Source organism: Anopheles arabiensis, chromosome 2 (genome assembly GCF_016920715.1).
Source record: "Anopheles arabiensis isolate DONGOLA chromosome 2, AaraD3, whole genome shotgun sequence".
NCBI lineage: Eukaryota > Metazoa > Arthropoda > Insecta > Diptera > Culicidae > Anopheles > Anopheles arabiensis.
In genome coordinates, this window is record NC_053517.1 from 34,327,945 (window position 1) to 34,350,976 (window position 23,032).

General features: G+C 47.4%; 1 protein-coding gene across 3 annotated transcripts in view; it reads left to right on the forward strand.

The window, feature by feature from the left end:
- Positions 1 to 23,032, forward strand: part of LOC120897335 (F-box/LRR-repeat protein 7) — a 69,943-nt gene that overhangs the window by 42,750 nt on the left and 4,161 nt on the right. The gene's annotated exons all lie outside the window — the stretch shown is intronic.

Below are 23,032 nucleotides of genomic sequence, written 5' to 3' on the forward strand. Positions count from 1 at the left end.
GACTACCATTTATAGTTTTGCCTTCAATCCCACCGTGAACAAAAAATAAACAATTTATTGTTGCAAAAAAAAGTCCCTGACTTATGTAAAAAACACACAAAACCACCCCACACGACCGCTGGCCATGATACCATGACATTTCTTGGTAAACTTTCACAGCAATTGCTTTCTTCTGCAGGAGATTAGCGTCGGCCGCTGGTTGTTAATCCGCCGCGGTGCATTACTGATATCCAGCTCGCCCTTGACTACAGCACTACACACCACCTTTCTCCATCGCTGTAGTCGACTGCGTATGAGAGATGATGTCATATCTCGTGGCAAATAATCCCTATTTTCAGTACCGGATTGTATCCCTACGCACGAATGGTTACCGAATCGCGAGCCAGTTCCATCAGACTCACAGCGACTGCACCTGTGTAAGGATTTATCAATGCCCTAAGAAGAACCGGGCTGCGTATGCGGTAACACTCGCAGCACACCGGCACAGAATACTGCCAACAATAATAACAACAGACGACGGCACCAACTGACAAACACAAAGAGCAAAGCGAAGGAACCCGTACAAAAACGGCACAAAAAAGATCCCCTGCTAAATCACTGTCATAAAGGATCCTTCCCCTCGTGCACGATCCTCGAGGAACGTCAGAATTGGAGTGGCGTTCGCAGAGGAGACGGCAAAAAAAAAACACGGGGCGCGATACAGCGAAGGACAGCGAAAAATATACCACCCGGTTCGAAAGCGTACCGAACCACACCGTTCGCTTGTTTGTTGGCGTTACTCCTTTTGTTCTCTTGCTTCTTTTGCTCTTCCTCTTTACCGCTCGCATACGAAACATTTCTACCAACTTGTCACAAAATATTTTGCATTTTCCTTCGTTTTTAATCCTCTTATATAATGCCATCAATGCCGATAGGTATGTTTTTCGGCATGCCTGGTGCCGAGGAAACGAAAGCTATTACGAAGCAATTTGCAAGAATCGGTCAGCCAACAGTAGAGGCGGCAGAGGGGGGCGACCTTCACCAAAAAGGGTTGGAAAACTGAAGAACAAATACTGAGAAACTACAAAATTCCCTTCGGTATGATGCCTAGGCATGGACCAATGTTCTCCCATGTGCCGCCGCCCAACAGAAAACAATCGGGGACAATTCGGAACAGTCAATCTCCGCACTTCCCACTGGGAGATACGCGACATATTTCGGCGAGCAGTAAATTATCGACCTAACAACAAAGGACAATCAACAGGCCATCAACCGAAAACTACAAATATTTGAACAATCGCGTTCCTTATGGAGAGTACCATCAGTGGTCCTACGAGGACACACCAACCTGCAGTCAGCACACTCCCGGAGCATGCGGTAATTATACCAGCGCTTCCGTGGAACATCGTCGACGCAGTTGCTTCTAATTACATTGACTCAATCAAACGACTGTCCACCCGTCCACACACACTGACTCATGCTCTTGTTCAATAATTGGACAAAACTCCCCATTTTCCGGCGAACAAGCAGAAACTCAACATGATTGATTCGCATGAATTCATTAAAACGCTCAAACCCCGGTGCACTTCTGGATGCTTTTACTTTACAACATGTCATGGCCGTTCATTTCCACACGTTCATGCTTGGCGATTGTGCGAAGCTGAAAAGCGTTCGGTCAAGCGATACTGCTTTTGGATTCCACGGGCGTGGTTTGCAGCACAGCACACCCCAGCGCAAGGAATCGCAATGGGAGCAAGTGAACATGGAAGCACCCACCGACTGCAATGTCAAAAGTGCGTCCACCGTGGGTTAAGCAACAACTTAATTAGTTCCAAATAGTTTGTACACGAGATGGTAGCATTGTATGATTGGCCCATTGCAACGAACCAATCGGGAAGGGCTACGACAACATTCAGCAGGGATGTACCAGAAGGATCGACCGATCGCGAGTGTCATTCCTGGTAAATGCGCATCCCGCATCCGTCTGGTGTTGCGACCGGTCCGAGTGGTAATGTGGAGCAATTATTGTGGCACACTGGGAACAGGCTGACAAACTGATCCACCATTTAGCAAGTGAGAACGGTGCAATGATGCCAAAAAATTCGGCAAGATCCCGAATTGACAACATTCCTACCGCTGGGGTTTCGATCAACCTGATCGACCGCCTCCTTGAGGGTTGAGACCATGGAGGATCTCCTAATTAACGATCGTATCTCAATTACTCATCATGGATCAAGTCTGGTGGCGACGAACTTATAGAAAGCTGGAACTTAAAGTAAACTGAGCCACATAAACGGTCGCCTCAAATTCATCATATGCCAGTGATCATTACATTGCCCATGGCGTCCTGATCCAGATACCATGGCAAAGAAGGGAACATGAGATTTACGGTAGTTTGTGTGCGCATATCTCAACAAAACCCTTTTGCCGCTCTCACCTCCGAACAAGCTGAAACAGGCTTCCTGGGAACATATCGATCATCTCGAGTTAAGACTCCCGAAACAACCAGTTTTGAATTTTTGCCTAGCAGAAGCCTCTTAACTGGAGCAGCATACACACACACGAGCGCGCGCGTTGAAATGGAGCTACCATTTCCCGTCCCCCCAAAACAAAGCAGAAAACGATCGTAATTATTCATGGCAAATGAGAATTAACGAGAATTAAAATATTTCAGATACTCACCCTCTCTCTCGCCGTAGCGTTCAGAAATTTATTAAATTTCCATTTAGTAAGAGGGAACGCACTATAGTGAGCTCTGCCGGTAACATTTCTCCTACATTTCTTGCCCGCTACAAAAGGGCCCGTTTGAATATTATTGGTTCGCCGAAAACGATACCACGTGAGGTACAGCATTCATCCGTATTGCATATTGACTACCGGTCCATTCCAGCACAATACAGAAAGAAACTGGGAGCCCTTGTTGCATGCACACACTTACAGGCATACGTGCGCGAAACAGATGGCCACATGTCAATCTGTCAGATTATGTTACCCCCGATTTGTTTCTCGGTAGAAGGCCCCGGCTGTCGGATAAGGCTCGCTGCAAGAGAGTCCGCGGCAATGATCGATTCACAGACTGCGCACGGGAGGAAAGGATGTGAAGTGTTTTGCACGCGCGCGCGTCCGCGTACGGGAGCCTTTCGGTTCGTAGTTTGTGCTGTGCAGGGGTCGCCATGGCAAGATCCCTTCGAGCCGCACTCTTTCCGTCGGTCCAAATTTTGACAGCCGGGACACCCAATTGGGATGTGAACGCGGGTGGAATGTGGCTTTACAACTCCACTCCAACGGTTTCGACTGCCGGATGTTTTCGTGGTCTGCATGTTGTTCTCTTTGCTTACCGACGCTTATAACCGGTACTTCAAGCCAGTGCTGCTGTTGCTGATGTTGGTGGAGTGTAAGATTTCATCCGGCTTCAAGATAACAATCAAAAACGTTTGTTTGATCTGTTAATTATTGATTCGGTACAAACTTGCAAACCAGGTCCTGTGTTTGTGTGGAATTGGGATAGGAGACGTGGATACTATAGACGGGTTAGACGTTGTTTGCCAATTCGGAATAACTCTTAGATGCTTTAAAGGAAAGATTAGAGTAGATAGCTTCGTTTTCAATACACATCTAGATTTGTACCCACTTGTTACTTCACACAACTGACAAAACCCAAACTTTTGAGACCCAAAGACTAACGGATAGCTTCTTGTAAGATCAACAAAACATCGAATATGATCACTCGTTCGCCAACTGCATCGATCGTCGAATGCATCACATACCTTCACACATACACACACACACACACGGTTCATCATACAATGACTTCCACTACTTTTTCTTCTTCCCATTTTCCCCATTGATGTGACGGACCGAGAGAGAGTCCTCTCGGGTACCTGTTTTCTGAATTCGGAGTCGGGTCCGAATTTCTGCGCTTGAGGCATGCGGGGAAGCAAGGAAACTGGAACGGTTCTACCTCACGCTTTTTTGGTCACGTTTGCCAAATCGTTTCCAGTGAGCAGCAGCAACAGCAGGGACAACCGGGGATAATGCAGAATGTGGTGTGGCCTTCCATTCCTACGCTACCGTGAGCGCAACGCAACTGATTGAGTTTGTCATCTTGACTCATATCTCATATCGAAGATTTTGATTGCCAATCTGATTGTTCGGTTTGCTGGCTGCCATTTCTTCCACCGGGCGAACCGGTTCGGCTTTGGACTGCGGCTTTTGGGGGGGGGGGCTGTGGTTGCCCCTTTTTTGATTCGCGTCTTATTCACACACACACATCAGTACTGCAGTACAGACATTCTGAACCGGCTTCGCATTTGCGGTGATTGAGGGTTATGTTACGGTTTGTGCGGTTGCTATTTTGGTGACATTCCCCCATCCTCCCCCAAAGCCCATTGTGTTGCTTCGTTTGGAACTGTTACCTGTAACTGACTGGCCTTTTCGGGAGCAGCCCAGAGAGGGACGGTACAAACACATTCTTCCCTCAAGTTGATGGATAAAGAAACTAACTTTCTTGCTTATCCTTTGATTAACAAACATCGCGTCATTCACTGTGCGGGCTGTCGTTTATCCGTTTCTTCCGGTGTGTCGTTCACCGTTTCATCAGCAGCACATACACATTTTCCCCGTTCGAGTTGCTCTTCTCACTCTATAGGGAATTAGGTGAAACTTCTTGGGGACGGAAAACAAACTTTTAGCATTGGAAGTTGCGATTGATTTACTCTCCCAATGGTATTGCATCATATATACGCTTCTTAAGTCATAAGTCATGACTACGATGTTGCATGTTGAATACTAATATCAATTTAAGCTTTGTATTTTAATACAAAAGATAGATATCAATGTGTTTGTTTCATCATTCGTATCCTGATTTAGTAAGAGTAAGAGATAATATTGACGTTCTGCTTTAGTATAACTTCAAACAGTTATAATATCGAAAGATCAAACGTAAAATTTTCATTTTATCCCCACAACTGAATGAAGAAAAGCCGACGGTTTCCTTTTAACTTCGCAAAGAACCTTCAAACACCCCTCAGACACCTTGACAAAGATAAATAATACCATCGATGTAAGACTGCACACTGCTCGGCCGATAAGTATAGGATAAACATTAGAGGATCATCCCTCGGGCAGCATGTGTAAACACACTTTTCGCTCGTAGTATGCAAATTGTGCACGGCCGAACAAAACACGGCTCATCAGGCGTTTGGGGCGTTTGGGGCGTTTCAACCCACTCCGGATGCTAAGCAGTGGCTTTCCCGCCCAAGATGGCGGCCGTGCCTGATACGGCCTTATGATGCCCTAGGACAAAAGCTTTCCCGAGAAACACCCCTCTCCCGATCCCGACCATAGCGAAGATGACGGACCGAGGGCAGCGGAACCGCATTCCATCACAATCCAAACCGAACGGAACGGAGCGGAGCGGCTGCAAGTAGTAACAAGTGTACAGCCCGACGAATGGGGCAGGACACCACATACCTTAGGCACGGGAAGGACCGGCAGGAAAGAAGGAGGGAATGGCCCTGCCGCTGTGTTCCGTATGCAGGACGCATATTAGCACCGCGAGCTAATGTGGGTTTTTATTAATGAATTTTTGATATCCATGCAAGGTTCCCGGCCGACCGATGCGACCGTGCGGCCATGATGGTTGTTGTTCTATTTTCTCTCTTCTCCTTGACAGTCTTTTTGTTGTGCCCCCAGGGCAGACACATTTGTTCGATCGCGAAATAGCGAAATAGCTTCGTTGTGCAAAACCGTACATGATCGGTCAATCGATCTTCCTAGAGAGGGCCGGAAATGTACAGGAATCGAGGTACTGATATAATTACTGTATACATTATAGCTGTACCGAATGGGGCACATTACATTATTTAGTAAATTATTTAGTGTAATTGCTTGATGGTTATGTAAAAAAACACAACAACTTCAGAATTCATAAAGCAGCCTTTATGTCTGTAGGATCTTCCTTGCGAAAGAGACGAATTATTCTCTAAATAAAATTGATGCAATGAAAAGTACATACACATACACACACACCCAGTTGCGAATTAATTTCAGTTTTGTACAATTACACATTTTTACCCCGTTCCGCAAAGGTTCTTAATAAAGATCGCATCATACGCGGTGCGCGGCATTACCATTCCCGGAGCGAGTGGAAAATAAAGCCCACAACACACCAAGCGCACCCGGGAAAGCACTGGGCGAATTGCAGCAGCACAGCGCTCCGAGCGCACTCACGATCGTGGTCGACGACGACGGACCTTGGACAAACCGTCCGGCCGTCCCTTCCCCCGCGTATGCCAACTATGGGTTCCCAGCCTTGCCCATGTCGCCGTCCCTATAGCGACTGCATTCCTGTACGTCCCGCGTGCAGACAATGGACACCCCGAGAGCCCTTCCCGGACGGCAGCGAACGAGTAAGAGCGGGCTTGGCAAGATCTCGCGCGAATCTCGCACGCTAACTGTTCCATTTGTTAGCCCAGCCATGTATGAGTTTTTATGTGCGTGCTTTGTCAACCGCCAGCGGGCTGAGAGGCGTAAATGGCCTCCTTTTTTTTTGCTTGTGCAAGTGGTTTACGTGCATTCCGCGTGCTGCCGTGCACTCTCCACGCTAGGTAATGGCGTTGTCTCGGTACTAGCAGGATAGGTGATATCGCAGGAGGAGGAGGAGCAGGAGGAGGCTGCTGATGGAACAATAATTTCATATCAATTATCAGTCGATGGCACAAAAGCGGGGCTATGAGGAGGAGGTAGCTGCTATTGCACCTCACCACGATTGCTGAAGGGCAATCCTAGTTGGGTGGAGGGGAGGCTAAGGCTAATTAGTAGAGCGCGTTGCGTACCGCGAGGGGTACGAAGCAGAACTGGCCACGCCAAGAATTGAGACGGATCGGTCTCGGTAAGGAAGCGGCCGTAGAATCAGCATTCCAGCGCACGCGTCATCTTCTCGACTTCCGCCAGTGCCAGGGCCGGATGTCCATTTTGGGCCCGGAGAGTTCCTGTCGTCAGGGGGCTCTCGGTTGATGGTCCACTAAAAATGAAGACCTTCTCTCAGCCCGTTGATGCCATTAGGAAGACGTCGGAGCGTCGGAGCACATTGTTGTTACGAGCCTTTATTTGGAACTCAATAGAATTGTGCCCGGACGAGCGAAACTGTGCGCGCTGTGGAGGGAAAGAATTGAATGCCTTTGTCCACAGCTGTTATAATTAGAAACGAATCATTACGGTAATTGGCTTTGATTGGTCCATATGCTAGTTAATTAAATCTAATTCATTATCAGATGGCAAAATATTACCAAAGAATGTGGTTTGCCATTGAAGATCTTCAGGTCCAAAGTAGCAGAGCTAAGCTGTCTTCTATAGAATTGGTTGGAATTTTGCACTTCGTAGAGTGTTGTCATCTTATTCCATTAAATACACGACCTTAAAGACAACTCGTCCCCCAAACACCATAAACTTTGATCAGTACTTTACTAGCTGAAGCATAGGTTAGATACAAGAGGTACAACATACCATCTAACAATGTCAGACATCGCGTGCCTGGGAAAGCGAGCGTCATAAAACCATCCTGCTGAAAGGTTCTGATGCCCTCGGGGAACGGGGGAATACGATGCAGCCAATCCAGCATCATACTCCAAGCCACGCCAACTCCCATACAAAATCCATAAGTTACCTACATTCTGCGGGCATCTGTGGTCACACTCCCGCTGGTCCATGCTGGCGAAAGCATCGAAGACACCTCCGGGCGGTATGATATACGTGTATGGATGTGTTTTTGTGTGCAGATATATCCACCTCAACACATCACGTTATCCACCGTGACATTCCCCACCCGGGTGCGGTGCGGTGTAGAGAGGTATGTTTCGATAAGTAATAATTTCCCACCAGACCCTTACCCCCATGCGACAATGCCATGCGGTGGGAAGAGGGTGACCACGGGGACAACCTTTCACCGAACCACCGGCATTTCGATCGAGATCGGTTGATGCGTTACGGCGGCGAGATGATCATGCCCCGAGATCGTTCGCGGGATCTCTCCTGACACGAGTTTCGGCGGGATTTGGATTTCGGGGAGTTTGTTCGTTTCTCTCATCCGACCCCCATTCACCGTATCAAAAAAAAAGGCACACTGGGAGACAGCAATTCCGCCCCGGAGCTATGTAGCGAGAGTCCATTCGGATCGAGCGTCTTAATCTTCCACCGGCATCGGGGCGCGCACACGATCTTGGACGCATTTCTTTGTTTTCCTTTCCTTCCCGAGCGACTGCACCACCACAACACGCGGGCAGGGAGAAAGCCCTGCCCGCGGGACGGGGTTAAAGGAATTCCCGCGAAAGCGAACCGAAAGCGGAGGAAATATTTGTTCACCCGTGGCCTGCTTTTTGGGGTTTGTTTGTCGTTGCGCCTTTGCGTTTCCAACGAGATCTGTTTAGAGTGAAGAGACGGTGGGTTTTGTTTTTAGATCATTCTAAGGTGCAACTACATCACAAACACAACTAGCAGCAGGTCTCTTGCTGGCTCAAGACGGCAAACGCATCCTCCCTCCGATGAGCAATGGGTTCGTGCAATTCCCAGAACCTGGAGGATGTTCTTTCCCATCTCCAAACTAACATCCGGACCACGAGACCACGGCATCGTACTGGCGCGCCGAAAAGGAACGCGCAGAGAAGCAATAAAACGCTCACAAATTTGTCAAAACAATTTCAAACACCGCCCCCAGAGCGAGAGAGCTCGGTTGGAAGACACCGCGGAACAGGTGAAACCCTTGTTGTTGCCTCTCTACCGCCAGCGTCATTCTAACAAGCACACAACGAACGAACAACAACAAAAAAACACAGAAAGCAAACCAAAGCGTGCGATCCTTTGTCGATCGTCGTCGACGTCCGCAGGAAAGGATCTCGGCAAGCGAAAGGTGTTTCCCCCGACGGGGAGAAGCAATGGAGAACAAACACAACACGGTAAGGTATAACAACAACAAAAAACCTTCAAGAACGTGGTATTTTAATATCCGCCCTAAAACCGTACAACCAAACCGTTCTTGTTTCGGAATGAAGGAACGGAACGGTGAAGGTGGAAATCGCGGGCCGTGTGGTTTGATGATAGTTGGCGTTTCCGTTGTTTTGCACCGAACCTGCCCGCGACTCAGGGTGGATTATTGTTTTGTGCCTCTTTTGTGATGCTGGTCGGCCTTTTCTGTTGTTGTTGGTATTGCTTCCTCGCGCAAACGTGTCATTTTTGCATCAAAAATCAACATCTCAACCTTTATCATGAGAGCCTACCTGGTGCAAAGGCGAAGAAGCGTTGCCCTTCTTCTTCGTGTCTGTGCATCAAAGCTGCTGCTGCTGCTACTACACCGTCTCCTGTCAGTTGAGAACTACGTCCAGCTGTCATTCTGTGGCGGACTTAGTACAAACCCGAACAGCGCAAAAGAGCAGAACAATGACACACCGTCACCGGCAGCGTGTGTGATGACTGCGCAGCAGCACGGTACCATCGACGCTGACGGTGATGATGATGACGATGATGGCTGCCGTCGTTCTCTCGGTACGAGTCGAAACCCGTTCAAATGACATCTGATCCGAATCTTTGCGAAATATCGTTCGCAGCAAGGCATAAACAACAACCGGGCAAACAAGTAATGGCCCCTTTGGATCACGGCGTTGCAAACCGTCTTCAGGCAAGGCGAGGATGAAAAGCCACAGAATGGGAGATGCAATTTACCATACGCAACCAGCAGTATCGCAGTAACCACCGCACACAGATTTCGCTTTGGATGGCCTGGAAGAGGGGACGGACCACCACAATGGACACAGTTTGTAGGCAAACGAGAAACAAGTAAGCAACTGAGCGCAATATCTTTGGGCGTCCTTTTTGTAGACGGTCCTTACGAATATCGGATTTGTCCAAAGTGTGTGGAATTCGGCGCACGCTCTTGACAGACACGGGAAGCGACGAACTTCCCACACCTTTCGCCCAACGGGCGCGCAAACGAAACTCGCTCAGTATGGAGGAAATGTCATTGGATGTCAAGGCGGATCCAATTTGTCTCTCCGGCTACGAAAAGCTTGCGCCAAAGATGTGTTGATGATCGTCACATCATCCACCTGGAAACTTGCGCTATAACATGCAGTATAAGGATTTTTTGGACACCGAACGGGGCTGGTAGTGCCGCTGACAAGCAGGGTGACAACTTGTTCCATAAGATGGGTTTGGGGATTAACTCTCAGCATGTTGGCTTCTTTTTCTTTTAAATGGTACAACAATTGCAACGAGTTTATAGTCTATTTTTGTACTTGACACAACTATACAACACTCAAAAAACAAAACAAAAAACTCCCAAAAATCACACCAGAGGGGCTATTATGCTGGTGGTTGGGTTTTTGCGTGTCTCACTAATTTCCTGCGATTTGCAGCCATTTTTCTTGCGCGCGTTTATGTCGTTAACTTTAATGCCAGTCCGGTGATACAGGCCCCGTTGTGGGCATGTGTTTTTGGTTCCGTTTATGCTTTTTTGCGCATTAAAAAAAAGCTGAACATGATCCGTGCGATGATTCGGCGGCTAAGAACGATACGGACGGCTCTCCTCTGTGGTATTCCGCGCTAAAAGGAAATGTTTATGGTAGGCAAAACTCAGCAGTCCCGGGCCGTAACGACCGCGTGTATCGTCGGTGCAACAAGCAGCAGCCAACCGGGCACAACAATCACACCCGGAGGGCGATCACGATGATGCTGCTGCTGCTGCTGCTGCTGGTGCCCTTGCTGCTACGAAACAAAAATCGGACAAATCACATCGATGCGGCAGATAAATCGCTCACCGTGTTTCACGTTTGTGTGCACGCGGGGTTTTGCATGCGCGCGGAGATTTTGCCAGGAGACGCACACCGAAAAAGGAAAACAATATTTTAACTCCCAAAAAAAACGAAGCAAAACACCTTGAAATGACCCGTTCATCATGGAAGCATCGCAGAGCACTGGTGTCCACAAATGGTGGACGCATGAATGAATGAATGATGAAAGCGATCGACTGAACCAACATCTCCTTCGCCCTGCTACCTTCCCCCCAAAATTCCACTGCATTCGGTTTTGGTGGATAGCTTAAGGCAAACTCCCAGCATTCGCTTGGGTTTACGGAGGGAAAAGAGTAGTAAGGGATGTACGATGGGAAAATAATAATGTTCCTGTTCCGAACTTATCGGCAGCCATCGTACCGGTCGTGCGATAGAGAAGACCTGGTCCTGGTCGACATGCAAACATTATTCCTACAAAAGGCCGTCCCGGTCGTCAGCTTCGCAATGACTGAGTTTTAGCTTCAAATCGAGGCCGTGAACGTCCTTCGGGATGATGTGATATTTCAACGGCAGCGCCATTCATCATCAGCAGTGCACGTCCCTCACCAACACGCTTGACTGCGGACGTAATCGCAACGGCAGCGGCAGATGGCATCGAAGCACGTAAATCGCTCACTGCGTACAAGCAACACAAGTGGTACTGCAAAACTTATCCCATCCAAGAAGCCGGAACATACAGGTACATCCATCAGGGCACGCGTATCGCGCTCACTTAATCTACATACATTCCGTAACCGCCGAGTGCGCCACCAAAGCAAGCCAGCTTCCCGTGGCTCTAAACCTCTCGCAGCTCGCGTTCACAAACATTCCGATCCAATGGGAAGGGGCGAACCCTACAAGCATAAACGCATAAAGCAGCGTATATTATTATAATTATTCTACCATATTATACGATTATTACCAATGTGACAACGCGTCGCTTTCGGTTGTCCATCGGCACCCACGTGGAAGACGAATGGGTGTGTCCGACCACGACCAGCGTTCTCCAATTTCCGTGTGTGTGTGTGTGTGTGTGTTTGTCGCTGCCAGCACCGCACCACACCACGCAGGATGTGCGAAAACCGATCCCACTTGCTCGCGCCAGCAAGGGGTAGCCCATAAACTATGCGCCTTAAGCGTGCTGGCGCGCCGATCTTAGATTAGGTATCGCATTCTATCGCACCAACCATCCGACCGACCGTAGCAAGAGGCAAGGCCAGCGTCAGTTTGGAAACTATCAATCGACAAACTCCGCTTTGCTACATTTAGCACACACACACAGCCCGTCGAGGAGGTAATTTTGTTTTGCAAAATATTGCAACGGTACGATCACCGGTAAGTGTGTTTGACGGAGTTCTCTCGGAACAAAAAACGATCGGAAGAGATCAAGTTGTACCGTGGGCCGGCACTGGATGATTAGCATCGCACGTCAACGCAGCTTGTTGACATCCAGCTGCTGACATTTAGTGGATGGGCCCCACGTTTGCCTAGTCTGTCCTAAATAGCCGCTGCTGCACCGGGCCTTGCTATAAAGTAGCAGACGAATGGCCGTAATCAAAAGATTTCCATCTGAAAAACATTCCTTTCAAATTGCATCAGCGACACGCACGATAACTAACGAAAATTAACACCACACACACACGCGCGTACGTCGAAGAACGGACTCGGGTAGGATGCCATTCCTTCTGCGCTTTCTTCTAAGACTTCAGCAACGAACAAAAAAAAAAACAAAAACTTTCTCGCCACTCGCGGAAGCTAACGCATCGTTTAGCCATCTCTATCGCAGATTAGTGCCATCAGTCACAATTTCGTTCCGCAAGAAAGCCCGCTGACGAAGGTGGAAGAAACCCTTTCCGGAGAGCCCCCACTCTGGTGGCGATGTTGGTAGTGCGCAAGAAGAAAAAGAAAAAGGCCCCGAGGTCAGTTACGGTCTCAATTTTTATCGTAATCACAGTACGGAGGTCCCCGCACGACCGCTCTCGCGCTACACTCTCTGTTACCTCTTGCCATTACAACAACGCACACAGCACAACACGCTCGGTGTCTCGATCCCTTTCCCTTGCACCATGGTCTGCACAAGGGTGTGCGGGATTCTAGTTCGTCCTGCTCCCTGCCCCCGCTCGAGAACATCGGCCACTTACAAGTGGTTTCGCGCGTTTCCCATTGAATTCGTGCGAAAAATGGAGCCCTCGGCCGGTCGACCGTGTAGTGCGCCGTCGTTGTGCCTCGTCGCAATTGGCATCCGCGGTGTAATGCACCAACAACACGGGTCGTCCCCGGCCCCGGTGCACTGGGTAGCTTCGCCTTGCACATCCCGGCTCAGCTCTATTACCTCACAGGGATGGGGCAGGAATCGAGGAGCATAATGCGGGCTTTTGCAACGGCAAACGTGCTGCGCAGCTGCGAACATACAGCAAGAGCATAAACACACACACTCACACACGGACTGGTGGCTTCTCGATCGGGCGAAAGATGGCCACAGTGCCCCCGGGCGGGCTCGTTCGAATCGTTCAAACGTTTCAACGTCCAACGCGTATCTGCTGCCTCGGTCGCAACTACACCCTTTTGCCTGTACGTCCGAGTTGATGTTTGTGCGGGTCCGGGAATCAACCGAAGTGTAGGGGGCAAGGATGGGCAAGGGGGGGGAGAGCAAAAGCAACGCGATGCGAGAGAAATGAGGTCGTATGCATGTGCATGCAAGTTCGCGTTGAGCACGAGAAAAACCGCTCGCTCGCTGGCTCGATCGCTCGCGGATGCGTAAGCGTTTTCTTCAACAATATTTGACGCCAGTATCCACTGTACCCATCTTAGTTCATCCGCAGGGTACGGAGGGGAGAAATAAAGAGAGAGGGAGAGGGGTCATGTATCGACGATCTTGCCCTGCAAATGCAAAGTGTTCGTTCTGTTCGACAGCGAGCTCCTATGTAAGCGATCTTCCATTGCCGATTACCGACAGTAGCTGGCAAGGCACAAGAGCGAAGGGCCGGCCCTAATGATGGAACAGGAACACAATTATCAGGTGGATGTAGTTTCTTGTGCTGCGACATAAAGGGAAGCGGCAAGCGAGGAAGCCTCATTTGATGGCCCTTTAGAAAGCCTTTCATCTAAAGTTGAATTGTTTATGATTCTAGCTATTTTATGTGAAATAACGCATCGGACACTTCGAGCACTCTCGTCCACTTTCAGTTCAATTAAAGATGCATCCGAGACCAAAGCACGGACCGAAATGCAGTAAACCTGTGAAGTGAATCTAAGTGACAGAAGAAGCAAAGGGATACGTCGTACAAGAGGTCTAAATGAACATTGAAAAGGATATGATTATGTTCAAGACAGCTCAGGATCAGTATAAAAATGTCAGTTCGTCACAAAACCCAATACGAATTAATTTCAGATAAATCAATCCAAAGTCCTTATCTCCCAGAAAACCTTCCTGCCATCACAAACCTTGGAATCTCTTGGAAACGGTTACTCGTTAATTCGATTACAACTTCAAAGTATTATCAAACATTATTCTCACAATCATTTTGCAGAACTACATGCTGGCTTTTTCAGAAACGAAATTTTTAAGAAACGAAATGCTCTGCAAGATCACCTTAATTGAGCGATATTGGTAACGATCGCATAGTACAACCACTAGCCACACCCAGGCCTTCTGTCGGCTTTTTCAAGAATGGAAATCCTACTTAGACATCAATTCCATAACCTTTTGACCCTCCCTGTGCTGCCGCTGCTAGGAGGAGTGGTTGCGCTACAATTTTGGTGCGGCCGGTGTTCTTCACATCTTCAAACGCCCGAGTCCCGATGCTTATCCGTCGCTCCAAGCCTCCAGAAATTCCACCTTCAGCAAAGAGCCCGTGGCGCAACCAGCACACCAGCAAAGCTCTCAACTAGGACAAATAGTAGTAATGCACCAGCCGAGCGCGTACCAATTCCTCAGTTGTTTTTTGCAATTTGCTAGCCACCATACCGTCAGCGATCGGCACGATCTCACCAACCGACCGATCCACCTGGCATGGTTGCTGGCAGGCAGGTAGTGTGAGTGGCGACCAGAATTGTTGGACATAAATCAAAAATTTGTTACACAAACTGCCCCGTTCCACATGAAACGGACGTGCGGCGGCCAGTTAGGATAGCTCAAGGGGAAAAGGGCAATTGCAGCGAGCGCACACAAACAGTGGAACTAGCGACAGGCAGCGGCACTGGCAACTAAAAACAACAACAAAATAACCCAGAACGAGAGCACCAGCCACTGCTGCTAGGGTGTACATCACATTTTTCACGCGCACCTTTGATCTGCTGCTGCTGCTGCAGTTTGCTGCCCTGGTACAGTTGCGCCGCCATATTGGGACGGTAGTGCTCTCTAGACTCTCCTCCCTAGGATCCCATTTTGGTTCGTCGCACCGATACCGGTACCGGAGCAATGTATATCGTGTGTGATTAGTACGATGGGGCTAGTCAGGCGGGAAGTGGATTATGAAGGAGTTGCCCGCCCGCCCGTTGCGCAATTGCCAATGCTCATTTGCATAAAATATTGAGCGAGACAAGTGGCGGCCAGGTTGGCAGCAGGATGGCATGCGCCTTCGGCACAATGGTGTGTTCGGTGGCTGGGCGTGAGTGATAAAGGAGATAGCGAGTTGGTACACTGAAACCAAACACTTCGACTTACGTCCACTCTGGGCAGTATAAAATGTTTCATTTTTGCTGCCTCCAATTTATCAGGTGATACTAATAGATGAGATATATTCTGCGACCTGTTTTTGTGTGTTCAACTTTTACGTACACCTTGCGATACATTTCTTGATGTAGTCTATCATGAGTACTGACCGAAAATGGCGATCGTTGCTTGACACAACACATAATCTCAGTGGTTATGCGTAGCAGCGACATGTTAGGTCACAAACACAATATCACTTTTTGAGTAGCTCATGCACAATTATATTAACACTAAGAATCTTACACACTAAAAGCCTTAAAAAAACCTAAACCACGTTAAAAGTTTCGTTGCATTATCTTTAGAACAGAACGTTGCAAACAACGGGCACTGTTTTGCAATCACTTTTCACTAGCTGTCATCAGCAACTTCCGCTATTGGCTGCCAGTAACTGGATACTCACTACACTCACTTAGTATCTCAAAACAGTTCGAAGTCGATTCTCTACTACTACATCGACATTAGTTTAGAACACCTGTAGCCAAAGTAGTAGGGCATAGCACGATCACAATAATACAAACTACGAGCGAATATTCCTTCGGGCCATTTTAGGGAAAGATCTCAAGCAATCGATCGGTCTCCGATACAGATCACACACATTTGATACGACAAAGTTCTAATCTGCTTTAACTTTATCTCAGTCTGATGTGCTCATTCACATGCTCGCAGGATCTTCTTCTTCTGCTTTGGCACAACAACCGATATCGGTCAAGGCATGCCTGTATCCAACTAGTGAAGTGAGCTTGGCTTACAGTGGCTTATTGTTACCATAGCAGGATAATCAGTCCTACGTATGGGGCACAGTCTATTCAGGGCTTGAGCCCACGATGGGCATGTTGTTAAGTCACACGAGTTGACGACGGTACCACCAGACCGGCCCGAACTATGCTCGCAGGATAGTAGATTTTATTATTCTTAAGATATCGCAAACACATGTTATTTGTATAGTTATCAATTCGCATATAAAGGACCACTTTTCCAAAAACAAATTTGATCTTCTAATAGAATCTGTTGTCACTTGCAGTGCAGCAAATATTGCTATAGATAGGCGGTACATCTGTTTACATATTCACATGGCCAAGTTATCATACGGAAATCGTAGGATAGGATGCTTGGTGACTATCACCAAATCTCTAAAATCAAACAAATATATTCTTGACATTGGTGGCTTCTGTTATCTTTAACATGAATGAATATTATTATTTGACACAAAGACCGCGTTTTTTGCAAAATAGGATAAGGCTATGATGATCTTACTAATAGTAGGATTCAAAGACAGTTCGTTGTGAAGTCTCGATTATAGTAAGATTTGATCCATGAAAATAGAAAAGTTCTTTCAGGTAAACATAGGCAAACAAATATCGAAGCATACAAGTTTTCCAATATTCAAAGGCATGGAACTTCACCACGAAACCGTAACTGTGTACATTAAGTAGGATTAAAAAAAACACAAACCACATCCGGAGTATCATTTCATCGACATTAATTGAACGTTTTCAGCGAGTCGGTACTTTCAGGCAGTTCTCGGTATTCATTATCGTGATTAAAATTTTAATTAACCCACCCTAGAAGTAATTGTACATCGAGGCAAAGAAAAACAAAAGCCAACCAACTCTATTGCCGTTCACTATTTCTGCCACACTAATTAGGCACACATCAAGAAGACCGATGTTTCATAGACACATTCTTAATGCGGAGGGTAAATACGCATAAGCGCCTCGAGCACTAAAGGCACTGGAAAAGGAAAAACCTCCATTTCACTTTAATCCACCTGACTATTTCGCTGGCAGAAAAAAGAAGGAATGAAACGCATCTTACCACCGGAACACCCCAATAATCCCGAGGGAAGATGCATTTAAATTCACATCTGCTGCCTCGTCCTCGTCGACCCTCCACAGCCCTATAATAGTGCAATTGCTACAGCTACCTTGGCACTACTTTTCCATTGTATTTCGTTCGGTTTCCCTGCCACACGCCGCAGGACAAGCGGCAAAACCGGCGGCCAGCGGTCCGATCTGCCAAATCACCCCACCCGATGGTATCCGGATCCGCCATTCGGATAACCGTTTGCCAGTTTCCTATCATCAGCCCGGTAGCGATAGTATCAACGGCCTTTCAGCGTATGATTACCCGATCGCTGTGTGATTCCTCCGGAATATTACTCAGCTCGGATATCGTGATGGGTTTGCCTGGAAGGGTCGCTCGGCTGCTAAGATCGCTTCATGTTCGCTCCAGCACCATACGCTTTTGACGAACGATCGCGAGCGAAGGTGGAATTTAATGTACACTACTCCTGCAACCTCGCCACAGCATATCTACGATCCGGGATACGATCAATCAATCCATACGGTGTTGGATGTTGGAAAATAAAAATAAATGGCCTATTCGGGCCCACGCGGGCATCACACACCGCACAGAAAGGCGGGGGATCAGGGATGAGCCCTTTATTCTGCTACCGCAGCTGCTACCGGTGATGTGATCGAGCGGACGGTAATTCAAGCCCGGAAGGTCCGAGCAACCACATTCCTTCGGCTGCGGACGATGATGATGATGATCCATCCGTATGATAAATTGTGCCCATCGAACGGCCTAATAAAAGGGGCATTAATCAGTGCACCATCCCCGGTTCTTCCATCCAGCAGCATGTTTGCTATGTTTGCAGTACGTATCCGCGTCAAAAGGGGGATTTATCGGCTGGCGGATTTGCTGTTCAATGTTCAGGACCGGTAGCAACAGTGCCGCAGCGTTTGTCTACGATTGTACTTCCCCTTTAACGGCGGAATCAACTCCCGCTCCGTGTAACCTTTCGCTACCTGATCGATTGCAAAGCGGATTTCGGTGCCGCTGGCAGACGGCCTTGCCCTGTGTCCCTATCAATGTCGGATCCGGTCCAGTGGATGAGCCCAGCTCAGCGACCCGTTGAAAACATTGTTGTCCCCTTAGGGGGCTCCCGATTCATCGTTGTTACCTGGCTGTAACTGTCCAGCGCGATCAGCGATCAACACGACGGCGAGCCAATGCAAATCCCTCCCAAGGCGCCTTAGCTGCACAGCTTTAGCAATTCAATTCTGGCGTTGTTTGTGCTGCATTGCGTGTAGGGACGCGCGTCCGCCGCATTCTATTATTGCACCTCTGATGCAATCCGCAACAAAGGAAAATCGATGTGCTCTCGCTCACAGCAGCGCTCAGTGCGAGCCCGCACCTTCACGCGGCTTGATGAATTATGAGACTGTTGGGTGGGTGTGAGTGGGTGAGAAAGGGGTAAGAAAGCTCCTTAATCCTTCCGCCCGGGGATGCGCTTGAACGCTCCCATCTGCCATTGCTACAATGTAGCGCGCAGCCAATGTGCTACAGCAAACGGTGGGATACAAGCTTCCTTCCCGTTTCTTAAGAGTCACCCACCCAAACCCCCCCCGCCTCCCACCCCGCCCCCTTCCAGACCGCCTGACGTGTTTATATCAAACTGACAACAGCCTACGCCAACGCACCCGCGCGCTGATTTGCGGCACGTAAAAATGCACATCGGAATGCACTACCGCCGGCCGGATCGATGGCTGCATCGCAAACCTCCTCCCGTTTTGCTTTCTTTCCCTACGGGCACCAACGCATCGATTCACGCCACGGCCATTTGTCGTTTGAATATTCATGCGAACCGATGGGGCAAAAGGGGAAGGAGCTCTGCAGAAGGAGCACGCGCGTGGTCTCCTGGTTCTTGTTTTTGTTTTTGTTTTTTTTTTTATCTTGTGCACCATTGCATCCAACCGTTACATACGCCTCCTCTTACACTGCCTTCCAGCGAGATTACAATCTACACACTGTCAAACGTTGTGCAATGGGCGGGCGGTGGCGGCGACGGCCTTCGCTGCGGGAATGCGCTAATAAAGTGCTTCGAAATCACAAATCTGCAGAAGGAGAGGGGAGATAGCGCGAGAGGAGAAGGGTAAAAAAGGAGGTTAAGTCGAAGGCATCTTCCCTTTGGGATCGCAAACACGTGGTATTTATGTGAAAATGGATACACTTTACATATTCAATGATCGTTGAGCTGGCGGGGTCGATTCGCGTGACGAATGAGTTAAAATCGATACACCCTTTTCTAATTGCATTGGAAGCTTAGGATTAGCAAAAAATCGATAAAGATCGTAGCTTCTTGCTTATTGATACATTGTATATTACTTGTCATAAATGTTCTATGGTGATTGAACCGACAATGAGATAATACAATGATATTCCCTTAATAAATAAAAAATATAAAAAAATATAATTCTACTGGGAATAGTATTAGTATAAGTATTAATAAAAAAACAACGACAAGTCATTTATAGTTTTACCGACGGCTGTTGTAAATCAAAAGCTTGCCTTTAAAATTGGCGATTTTTTTCATGTTCCACGAACATCGTTTGAAAAGTAAGTGTTTAAGCTTACTTGTAAAAATAAATCTACGACGGAATTTTAAAAAATAAATACGGAATTTTCGTCACGTCAGACGAACACATTCGTTGAGGCACGATTTTTACAATCTACCGACGATTTATATCAATTACTCCTCATTTTTCGCGACAAAATTATTGGAGTATAGCTTGTAGATTATGTTTCTCCAAAAAAATCGAAAATCTTCTGAAATTCGCCTGAAATCATCGCATTGAGTTTTGGCGCCATAGCTTACCGCTGCGTAGCCAGTGGACGCAATTTCTTCTTCTTGATATGTTTCTTCATGTTTGCCAGGTACTATTTTACTTTTTGGTCGGGTGCATCGTCCTCCACCAACGCAGCGTTCTTTAGAACTTGTTGTCGCTCAGAGATGTCGACCATTCGGAACTGGGCTTTCTTTCGAAGCTCTGATTGTTGCCGAATAGTGCCAAAATGTTGTAGAAGCCACAAATAGGCTTATGCGACGTCCACAAACTAACGCACGGAGTCGGTTTTAGACGCTACGGGGTGCCGTTCTTTGATCGCGTACGCTTTATAACGAAGTTTCTTCAATTTCATGGCATCACGGTTAGAGTTCGACTGATACAAATACCAAATTTTTGTCTGATGACTCATGGGATACTATTATTGAAAGTTCATTTAACGTTTCGTTAGTATGGGTGAAGATAAACCCATGAAAAATCGACCAATTTTGTCCATTTTTTGTGTGCAATCGTTAATATGAAAAATCAACATTGCGGATCTTATCAGGTCTTTTTGTAAAAGACGGTTGTTTCTAAGAAATCTTTTTAAAAAATGTCCTAGCTACAGTCAATTCTATGCCACTCATATTATAATTCAACTTTCTAACAGTATTCTCTCAGATATATAAGTCACTTGATAGGTTTCTCTATAGTAATAATTTGTATGTTATTTATTTAAATCAAAGTTATCGGGCAGTATGCCTAAATAACTTAATGCTTACAGAGTACAAGTTTAAATTATGGCCCTAGAACTAACTTGAATATGCTGACGCAGCTGACTAACGGATTGATTGAAATCTGCTGATAACCCTAACCTATTATACACATCAATCATTTTGAGCAGTGGATCATTGGCACCAAAACCAGTCGATCTAAAAGGGCTTCTTAGTCCCCAGGGAGAGGGGGAGTTATGGGATGCAACAGGGATTTTTATACTAACGTTTACTTCTAATGATAATAGGATTCTTAAGAGAATGCTTCGAAGAGCCTCGATCACTTAAAATGCGAATTATGTTTGCATAGTACATATTTTTTTACATGTGGTTCATTTTAATAACTGATTTTGAATCTGTGCAGTTGTTTTAAACATTTTTTAAACATCAATGTCTATTTAATAATATAAAACGCTCACTTACCTATTTACTGGACCAGACTCCGCCGCAGTGCTTCAAAAGATATCAAAAACATCATTTTCGTCGCGATCTTTGATCATTTTGACAAATCTCCCCATCAAACGCTGCCCAATGCTAAGGCAAATAATGTGTTGCATTGTTGAGGGATGGAGATATTCTGTAAAAAAAATAGCGAAGACCTGATAATTAGAGATTTTCTTTGAATGTGGTTCGCTGGCAACAATTTTATAAATAAAACAAAAAACATAGTCTATAGTACATCGAAAGCCAACTCTTGATCTATCCATTGATTCATTACAATTATTTGTCATGATTTTGTGCAATCATTACCAACCCCAAACGATAGTTCTCCGCAACTATCCACATACCATGCTGGTTGCAACAATTCACATGGAAAAAATTCAATCAAACGCACAATGCAATCGCTACTCATCTGAAATAGATCTCTTTTCGCCTTTGAATCAGACCATGTGCTGGAAGCAGAACAAATTTCCACCACTACCACGTCTACGTCTCCCCTTAGTACTGGGACCCGTTTTCTGCACTCGAACAGGTGAGCGGTGGCCAATGCACACCAAGATCGAGACCACTACCTGTCCGATCGTTAGTAGTAGTTAGATCGATAGATTGGATTAAAACGCAACAAAAAATGTAATGTACGATCAGCGCTCGATTGCACCTTGCAGCATGGGAATGCAAAATAATACACCTTACACCATTCGGCTCGGCACTTCGTCCAGCAAACCGTTGCATCCGTTCATCATCATCATCATCATCATCATCATCCTGTTCCAAAATGGCATGAAATGGTGCAACACCGCAGCAGCGTGTAGCATATCTGCCCGAGGGTAGAGATACGGACCGGGAGATACCGAACCCGCTCCGACCATCCGTCCATTCTGTCCGAAGAGGAAGCCAGCACTTATCGAAATCGGATCCGTTCGCCTGTTACCGACGGTCGGCGAAACGCTTAGAATGGCACAGCCCTCCCGGACGATGTGGTGTGCCGCCTTATTTCGGACGGCGAACTGCCCGCGAAGTTTGATCGATCGTCCGATGATGGACGGCGACACATCGTAAACGGTTTCGCGGTACCGAGCGGGGCTGAAATATCAAAGATCAGACCATCGGGCGAATCGGGCAAAAATCGGTGTGCGTTTCCGCCCTGACAGGCGTACCACCCGCTCCGGGCGTCGTTGCACAGGCCGTCGATGCTGCGCTGGCTGCAGTGCAATTGCAGTTTGTCGCACCGGCTGTGACCGTGAGTGACTGTCCGCGATGATTTACGATCGTGAGAGAGTTCTCGGATCACTCGGAGCCGCAGCGGGAACTAAACTTACGCAGCGAAATGTCAAGACGCGTTGCACGGTGAAGGAGGCAATTCCTTCCAGCACAGCAGAGCTTCACAGCACTCGTGCGATCTGTGCAATGTTTTGCGCAGTTTACACGAGCCCCCTCGATGGCTCGAATGGCCCCTGCCGTACAGTTGACACACTGGATCGGCGGCGGAGGCGGCGCCGCCGTGCTACCCTACCGGTAGGCATTGCAGATCTTGGTCCGCTGATTGCACCCTCCATTAATTCGTGAACTTAACGCGCGCAACACCAATTGCTGCAGAAGAAAAGGGAAAGACAACAACCGAGAGTGATGGAGGAGCTAGTTAAGACCGGGGCGTAATTTTCGTCCTCGTTAGTGTCGGACCATTTGACGCGCTACGCG